The following is a 9,780-nucleotide window of genomic DNA, read 5'->3' as shown; positions in this document are numbered from 1 at the left end:
ATCTCCGTAGACGTGAATATAAACTAAAGAAACCCATACTAAACGCGCTGCCTCAACTACCTAGCTCGTTCCATGTCGTTCCTCAAAATTTGAGCAGAACAGAAAGTCATACAGTACGGAGGCAGGCCCTTCAGCCCAACACGTCCTGTCTACATTAGTCTCACCTGCCTGCGTGTGGCCCATCTATATCCATACACTAAAACTCTCCTTTGTTTGTTTGTTTGTTTGTTCCTGAACTACAGCCAAAACGATAACATGACAATTTTAGGCCCACCTTACTCACCGTCGTCCCTTTGGTGCTAATGGAAGAAGTTTCATTGAAATCTGTGTTATATTTTTCAAGTTATTCACATTTTAAAGTTTATATCTATCTCCTAGAGAGGAAGGGGGGAGGGAGTGAGGGGGTGTGTGGAGGGAGGGAGGGAGGGGAGGGAGGGTTAAGGGGGGTTGAAGGGGACGGAGTGGGGGGAGGAGAAGGAGGGAGGGAGGGGATGGTGAGGGGGAGAGGTGAGGGGGAGAGGGGAGGGGGGAGATGGGAGAGGGTGAGGGGAGGAGAGGGGGGGAGGAGATGGGGGGAGGAGGGGAGGGGGGAGGGTAGAGTTTAGGGGGTGTGGAGGGGTTGGGGCGAGAGGGAAGGGGAGGGAAGGGGGAGTGGAAGGGCCTCTCACCAATGCAGGAAAGGCCCAACGGGTCCACTTGGTCTAGTATATATATATTCCTAAAACTGTGTTTGTTTGTTTGATTGTTTGTACCCGAAATACAGCCAAAACGGGGGGATAAGGGGAGTTGAGGGGGATGGAGTGGGTGAGTGGGGTGGGGAGGAGAGTCGGGGGGGGGGGGAGGGTGCTAGACCAATGCAGGAGAGAGTTGGGCCCAACGGGTCCACCCTTTTCTAGTGTCCTTCTAAACCTGTCCGATCCATGTAGCTGTCCAAATGTTTTTTTTTACGTCATGATAGTCCCTTCGTCAACTCCCTCCTCAGGCAGCTCGTTCCATACACCCACCACCCTCCGTGTAAAAAGGTTGCCCTTCTAGCTTCCTATTAAATCTTTCTCCCCTCACCTTAAACCTATGTCCTCTGGATCTTGATTCCCAAGTACTGGAATCATTTTATCAGGGTCTGAAGAAGGGTCCCGATCCAAAACATTGGGGCGGCACGGTGGCGCAGCGGTAGAATTGCTGATTTACAGCGCCAGACTACGGGTGCTGTCTGTACGGAGTTTGTATCTTCTCCCCGTGACCTGCGTGGGCTTTCTCCGGGTGCTCCGGTCTCCTCACACGCTCCAAAGACGTGCAGGTGTGTAGGTTAATTGGCTTTGGTAAAAAATTGTAAGTGGTCCCTAGTGTGTTTAGGATAGCGTTAGTGTACGGGGTGATCGCTGGTCAGTGGGCCCAAGGGCCTCTTTCCGCGCTGTATCTCCAAAATAAACTACTACGTTATGGAAGGGCCTTTCTGACGTCCGGTAGCAGAGATGGACCTGCTCCTGTGGAGATGATCTCGATCTGGGGTCACTGTTTAAAAATAACCTGTCACTTTACTCTAGTTATACCAGTGACTGGGAGACTAAGCAGGACGCCCACGCCGTTTACAAATTTGCTGACGCGGCGTTGTGGTCGGCTGGATCACGGGTTGTGATGAGTCAGCGTACGAGGGAGGAGAGATACCTGGTTGAGTGGAGTCACAACAACCTCTGACAACGTTAACCAATAGTCAACAGCCAAATAGTGAGCGGCCTGGATAGAGTGGATGTTTCCACTAGTGGGAGAGTCTAAGACCAGAGGGCACAGCCTCAGAATTAAAAGGACGTACCTTCAGAAAGGGGATGAGAAGGGATTTCTTTAGTCAGAGGGAGGTGAATCTGTGGAATTCAAAGCCACAGACGGCTGTGGAGGCCAAGTCAGTGGACATTTTTAAGGCAGAGATAGACAGATTCTTGATTAGTGCGGGTGCCAGGGGTTATGGGGAGAAGGCAGGAGAATGGGGTTAGGAGGGAGAGATAGATCAGCCATGATTGAATGGCTGAGTAGACACGATGGGCTGAATGAACTTACGAACAAAACAAAGGAACTAATCATGGACTGCAGAAAGATGACGATAGGAGACGATATCTGCCAGTTTTCAGGTTTGTGGGTTATCAGTCTGAAGAAGGGTCTTGACCCAAAACGTCACCCATTCCTTCTCTCCAGAGATGCTGCCTGACCCGCTGAGTTACTCTGACATTTTGATTTAAACCAGCACCTGCAGTTCTTTCCTATACAGGTTTGTAGGTTAATTGGCTTCTGTAAATTGTCTCTCGTGTGTATGACAGAACGAGTGTACAGGTGATTGTTGATCAGCACGGACACAGTGGGCCGAAGGGCCTGTATCCATGCTGTATCTCTAAATTAATTCCCATCTTCCAACCAACATAATTTTTGGCATTAGACCTTTTCTCTGTCACAATAACGCGTCAATGGTTTACTGTCCTTCTGATTAATTTTAATCAATAGACAATAGGTGCAGGAGGAGGCCATTCGGCCCTTTGAGCCAGCACCACCATTCAATGTGATCATGGCTGATCATTCTCAATCAGTACCCCGTTCCTGCCTTCTCCCCATACCCCCTGACTCCGCTATCCTTAAGAGCTCTATCTAGCTCTCTCTTGAAAGCATTCGGAGAATTGGCCTCCACTGCCTTCTGAGACAGAGAATTCCACAGATTCACAACTCTCAGATTAATTTAACCTGATTAATTTAACTGATTAATTAATCCGCGCTAGTGTGCGGGCATCGCTGGCTGGTGCGGACTCAGTGGGCTGAAGAGCCCTGTTTCCGTTCTGTATCTCTAAACTAAACTAAACTCAACTGGGCTATCAAATAATTTTGTTGAAGCATGCATCCAGAAATAACAACACCAGTGACGGACAGGAGGGAGGGGGGTGGGAGGGAAGTGGTTGGGAGGGGGGAGGTGGTTGGGAGGGGGTGGGAAAAGGGGGTGGGAGGAAAAGCAGCTGCTGAAACAGATGTACGCGTGACAAAAGCTTTTCACTGTCCCTCGCCACAGGTGACTATTAACTAAACTGAATTGAACAGCTGTGAAAATCAAAACCGAGATGTTCTTTTGAAAAGCAGCCAAAGGCAGAAGGACTGGAGATGAACTCCAACAAACAGCCTGTGTCATCTGTTCCACGAGTACACCAGATAAACACCGTCAGGGCCAACGTTTACGAGCTGCAGCTTAAAGAGACAGTGTCGGCACTGGGCCTGCACTCGCTGGAGTTCAGAAGCATGAGGGGGACCTCATTGAAACACAGTCGAATCGGTAGCAAGGAAGGCAAATGCAATGCTTGGACAGGGGTGTAATGCTGAGGCTCTATAAGGCGATGGTCAGGCCGCATTTGGAGTACTGAGAGCAAATTTGGGCCCCATATCTGAGGAAGGATGTGCTGGCTCTGGGGAGAGTCCAGAGGAGGTTTGTGAGAATGATCCCAGGAATGAGTGGGTTAACCTATGATGAGCGTTTGTTGGCACTGGGCTTGCACTCGCTGGAGTTTAGGAGGATGAGGGGGGGACCTAATTGAAACTGACAGAATAGTGAAAGGTCTGGATAGAGTGGATGTGGAGAGGATGTTTCCACAGAAGACAGTGGAGGCCATCAATGTATGTTTTTAAGGCATAGATAGATAGAATCTTGATTAGTACGGGTGTCAGAGGTTATTAGGGTTGCCAACTTTCTCACTCCCAAATAAGGGACAAAAGATGACCCGTGCCCCATGTGACCTCACCCAGCCAGTGGCCACATGCTCCCGCTCCACAAATGACGGTCGCCCGGGCCGGGAGGCGGGTTACAACGCAACCTCCGTTAAGCAAATGCACTCGGCCCCGCTCCCTCAACACACTCTGTTAGCCTACAATGGTGTCGGGGCCTACAGTGCCCCTCAGGCCTACAGTGTCTGGGCCTACACTATACTATCCCAGCCTACAGCGCCCCTCAGGCCTAGTGTCTGGGCCTACAGCGCCCTTCGGGCCTACAGTGTCTGGGCCTACACTATCCTGGGCTACAGCGTCCCTCGGGCCTACAGTGTCCGGGCCTACACTATCCCGGCCTACAGCGCCCCTCGGGCCTACAGTGTCTGGGCCTACAGCGTCCCTCGGGCCTACAGTGTCCGGGCCTACACTATCCCGGCCTACAGCGCCCCTCGGGCCTACAGTGTCTGGGCCTACACTATCCCGGCCTACAGTGCCCCTCGGGCCTACACTATTCCGGCCTACAGCGCCTCTCGGGCCTACAGTGTCCGGGCCTACACTATCCCAGCCTACAGCACCCCTCGGGCCTACAGTGTCTGGGCCTACAGCGCCCCCCCGGGCCTAATAAGGGACAATGGCGGTCCCGTATGGGACAAACCAATTTAGCCCAATATACGGGATGTCCTGGATAATAAGGGGCAGTTGGCAACCCTAGAGGTTATGGGGAGAAGGCAGGAGAATGGGGTTGGGGGGGAGAGATAGATCAGCCATGATTGAATGGCGGAGTAAACTTGATGGGCTGTATGGCCTAATTCTGCTCCTCTCACTTATGAACATGAATGAATGGCGAATACTCACGAGGTGAACGTAAGGCACGAAGTATCCGAACAGCCCGGTGGGAATGCCGAAAGCCCAGATGCGGTAGCCGAGGAACTGCCATATCTTGACGTTGAACAGCTTCCTGAAGTTGAGCTTGTGCTTGGCGGAGGAGGTCTGGGCCGCGGGCGGGCCGAGGGGCCGGTAGGTGAAGCTGGCCAGCAGCAGCACCAACATGAAGATGGCCAGGACCCTCAGCATGTGGCTGAGGCCGATCCTGGGCAGCAGGTGCTTGAGCAGCAAGGGCAACACGATGGTGAACACGCTGCTGCCTGCCGTCACAATCCCGTTCACCAGCCCCAGCCGCTGCTTGAAGTAGTGGCCCAGGATCACCAGCGAGGGCTGGTAGGCAAAGGACGAGCCGCAGCCAAGCACCACTCCGTAGGTGAAGTACATGGGGCCCAGCGACCTGCAGACAGACCACAGGCAACCGTCAACCAGAGGTGGGGAGACCGGGAGGTGCAATCTGTTCAAAATCAAGTATTTATCGCAGTTTTGGTCTCCTAATTTGAGGAAGGACATCCTTGCTATTGAGGCAGTGCAGCGTAGGTTCACCAGGTTAATCCCTGGGATGGTGGGACTGTCATATGAGGAAAGACTGGAAAGACTGGGCTTGTATTCATTGGGGTTTAGAAGGATGAGAGGAGATCTTATAGAGACATATAAAATTATAAAAGGACTGGACAAGCTAGATGCAGGAAAAATGTTCCCAATGTTGGGCGAGTCCAGAACTAGGGGCCACACAGTCTTAGAATGAAGGGGAGACCATTTAAAACTGAGGTGAGAAGGAACTTTTTCACCCAGAGAGTTGTGAATTTGTGGAATTCTCTGCCACAGAGGGCAGTGGAGGCCAATTCACTGGATGAATTTTAAAGAGAGTTAGATAGAGCTCTAGGGGCTCTTGGAATCAAGGGATATGGGGAGAAGGCAGGCACGGGTTACTGATTGTGGATGATCAGCCATGATCACAATGAATGGCGGTGCTGACTCAAAGGGCCAAATGGCCTCCTCCTGCACCTATTTTCTATGTTTCTAAGTACAACCTGTTTATTTTTCACACAAAGGGTGGTGGGTGCATGGAACAGGCTGTCAGAGCGAGGCCAAACGCAAATTGGAGGAACAGCACCTGGTATTTCGCTCAGGCAGATTGCACCCCAGCAAATACTGGTTTCTCTAACCAAGTAACTCTTGCAATGCCTCTCTCCATCCCTCCCCCACCCAAGTCATACCAGCTTCAAAGTCACCTTGTTGGGTCTCATCGAAGGTATTTATTCACAAAATGCTGGAGTAACTCAGCAGGTCAGGCAGCATCTCAGGAGAGAAGGAATGGGTGACATTTCGGGTCGAGACCCTTCTTCGTACTGATGTCAGGGGGGGGGGCGGGACAAAGGAAGGATATAGGTGGAGACAGGAAGATAGAGGGAGATCTGGGAAGGGGAGGGGAAGAGAGGGACAGAGGAGCTATCTAAAGTTAGAGAAGTCGATGTTCATACCACTGGGCTGCAAGGGGGAGGGATTCAAATTTTTAGGACATTGGAACCAGTTCTGGGAGAGGTGGGACCAGTACAAACAGGACGGTCTGCACCTGAGCTGGAATGGAACCAATGTCCTAGGGGGAGTGTTTGCTAGTGCTGTCGGGGAGGATTTAAACTAACGTGGCAGGGGGATGGGAGCATGAGCAGAGCGACAGAGGGGTGTAAAATGAGGGTAGAAGCAATAGGTAGCAAGGTGAAAAGTAAAAGTGGCAGGCAGACAAATCCAGGGCAAAAATTAAAAAGGGCCACTTTTCAACATAATTGTATAAGGGGCAAGAGAGTTGTAAAAACAAGCCTGAAGGCTTTGTGTCTCAATGCAAGGAGTATACGTAATAAGGTGGATGAATTAAATGTGGAGATAGTTATTAATGATTATGATATAGTTGGGATTACGGAGACATGGCTCCAGGGTGACCAAGGCTGGGAGCTCAACATCCAGGGATATTCTATATTCAGGCGGGATAGACAGAAAGGAAAAGGAGGTGGGGTAGCGTTACTGGTTAGAGAGGAGATTAAAGCAGTGGAAAGGAAGGACATTAGCTTGGAGGAAGTGGAATCGATATGGGTAGAGCTGCGAAACACTAAGGGGCAGAAAACGCTAGTGGGAGTTGTGTACAGGCCACCTAACAGCAGTAGTGAAGTTAGGGATGGCATCAAGCAGGAAATTAGAAATGCATGCACTAAAGGTGCAGCAGTTATAATGGGTGACTTCAATCTACATATAGATTGGGTGAACCAAACTGGTAGGGGTGCTGAGGAAGAGGATTTCTTGGAATGTTTGAGAGATGGTTTTCTAAACCAACATGTCGAGGAACCAACGAGAGAACAGGCCATTCTAGACTGGGTATTGAGTAATGAGGAAGGGTTAGTTAGCAGTCTTGTTGTGCGAGGCCCCTTGGGCAAGAGTGATCATAATATGGTAGAGTTCTTCATTAGGATGGAGAGTGACAAAGTCGATACAGAAACAAGTGTTCTGAACTTAAAGAAAGGTAACTTTGAGGGTATGAGGCATGAATTGTCCAAGATAGACTGGCGATTGATGCTGAAAGGGTTGACGGTGGACATGCAATGGAAGGCATTTAAAGGTCGCCTGGATGAACTACAACAAGTGTTCATCCCAGTTTGGCAAAAGAACAAACCAGGAAAGGTAGTGCATCCGTGGCTAACAAGGGAAATCAAGGATAGTATTAAAACAAAAGATGAAGCATACAGATTAGCCAGAAAAAGTAGCATACCAGAGGACTGGGAGAAATTCAGAGTCCAGCAGAGGAGGACAAAGGGCTTAATTAGGAAAGGGAAAATAGATTATGAGGGAAAACTGGCAAGGAACATAAAAGCTGACTGCAAAAGCTTTTATAGATATGTCAAGAGAAAAAGATTAGTTAAGACAAATGTAGGTCCCTTGTGGTCGGAAACAGGTGAATTGATCATAGGGAACAAGGAGATGGCAGACTAATTGAACAAATACTTTGGTTCTGTCTTCACTAAGGAAGACATAAACCGTCTGCCGGAAATAGCGGGGGACCGGGGGTCTAATGAGATGGAGGAACTGAGGGAAATCGGGAAGTGGTGTTAGGTAAATTAAATGGATTAAAGGCAGATAAATCCCCAGGGCCAGATAGGCTGCATCCCAGAGTGCTTAAGGAAGTAGCCTCAGAAATAGTGGATGCATTAGTGATAATTTTTCAAAACTCTTTAGATTCTGGAGTAGTTCTTGAGGATTGGAGGGTAGCTAATGTAACCCCACTTTTTAAAAAGGGAGGGAGAGAGAAAACGGGGAATTATAGACCAGTTAGCCGAACATCGGTAGTGGGGAAAATGCTAGAGTCAGTTATTAAAGATGTGATAGCATTACATTTGGAAAGTGGTGAAATCATCGGACAAAGTCAGCATGGATTTACCAAAGGCAAATCATGTCTGACGAATCTTATAGAATTTTTCGAGGATGTAACTAGTAGAGTGGATAAGGGAGAACCAGTCGATGTGTTATATCTGGACTTTCAGAAGGCCTTCGACAAGGTCCCACATAGGAGATTGGTGTACAAACTTAAGGCACACGGTATTGAGGGTTCAGTGTTGAGGTGGATAGAAAATTGGTTGGCGGACAGGAAGCAAAGAGTAGGAATAAACGGGTCCTTTTCGGAATGGCAGGCAGTGACTAGTGGGGTACCGCAAGGCTCAGTGCTGGGACCCCAGTTATTTACAGTGTATATTAATGATTTGGACGAGGGAATTGAATGCAACATCTCTAAGTTTGCGGATGACACGAAGCTGGGTGGCAGTGTTAGCTGCGAGGAGGATGCTAGGAGGCTGCAGAGTGACTTGGATAGATTAGGCGAGTGGGCAAATGCATGGCAGATGCAATATAATGTGGATAAATGTGAGGTTATCCACTTTGGTGGCAAGAACAGGAAAGCAGAGTATTACCTGAATGGTGACCGATTGGGAGAAGGGGAGATGCAACGTGACCTGGGTGTCATGGTGCACCAGTCATTGAAAGCAAGCATGCAGGTGCAGCAGGCAGTGAAGAAAGCGAATGGTATGTTGGCATTCATAGCAAGAGGATTTGAGTTTAGGAGCAGGGAGGTTCTGCTGCAGTTGTACAGGGCCTTGGTGAGACCGCACCTTGAGTACTGTGTGCAGTTTTGGTCTCCTAACCTGAGGAAATACGTTCTTGCCTTAGAGGGAGTACAGAGAAGGTTCACCAGATTGATCCCTGGGATGGCGGGACTTTCATATGAGGAAAGACTGGATAGACTGGGCTTGTACTCGCTGGAATTTAGAAGACTGAGGGGGGATCTTATAGAAACATATAAAATTCTTAAGGGGTTGGAGAGGCTAGATGCGGGAAGATTGTTCCCGATGTTGGGGGAGTCCAGAACCAGGGGTCACAGCTTGAGGATAAGGGGGAAGTCTTTTAGGACCGAGATGAGAAAACATTTCTTCACACAGAGAGTGGTGAGTCTGAGGAATTCTCTGCCACAGAAGGTAGTTGAGGCCAGTTCATTGGCTATATTTAAGAGGGAGTTAGATGTGGCCCTTTTTGCTAAAGGGATCAGGGGGTATGGAGAGAAGGCAGGTACAGGTTACTGAGCTGGATGATCAGCCATGATCATATTGAATGGCGGTGCAGGCTTGAAGGGCCGAATGGCCTACTCCTGCACCCATTTTCTATGTTTCTATGTTTCTAAGCTGCCCAGGCGAAATATGAGGTGCTGTTCCTCCAATTTCCAGTGGGCCTCACTATGGCACTGGAGGAGGCCCATGACAGAAAGGTCAGTCTGGGAATGGGAGGGGGAGTTGAAGTGCTCGGCCACCAGGAGATCAGGTTGGTTAACGCGGACCGAGCGCAGGTGTTGAGCGAAGCGATCGCCGAGCCTGCTTTTGGTTTCGCCGATGTAAATAAGTTGACATCTAGAGCAGCGGATGCAATAGATGAGGTTGGAGGAGGTGCAGGTGAACCTCTGTCTCACCTGGAAAGACTGTTTAACTCAGCAGGTCAGGCAGCATGTCATTGTGTGTAACTCGTTGTCACCTAGCCCACAGCTAACAATGGCCTGTTTAACTCAGCAGGTCAGGCAGCATGTCATTGTGTGTAACTCGTTGTCACCTAGCCCACAGCTAACAATGGCCTGTTTAACTC

General features: G+C 49.6%; 1 pseudogene; it reads right to left on the bottom strand.

The window, feature by feature from the left end:
* Positions 1 to 4,584: 4,584 nt before the first annotated feature.
* Positions 4,585 to 5,011, bottom strand: LOC144591848 (monocarboxylate transporter 10 pseudogene; annotated as a pseudogene).
* Between the last annotated feature and the right edge of the window lie 4,769 nt (positions 5,012 to 9,780).

This window comes from Rhinoraja longicauda, unplaced genomic scaffold, assembly GCF_053455715.1.
Source record: "Rhinoraja longicauda isolate Sanriku21f unplaced genomic scaffold, sRhiLon1.1 Scf002344, whole genome shotgun sequence".
Lineage (NCBI taxonomy): Eukaryota > Metazoa > Chordata > Chondrichthyes > Rajiformes > Arhynchobatidae > Rhinoraja > Rhinoraja longicauda.
This window is presented reverse-complemented; position numbering and strand designations above follow the sequence as displayed.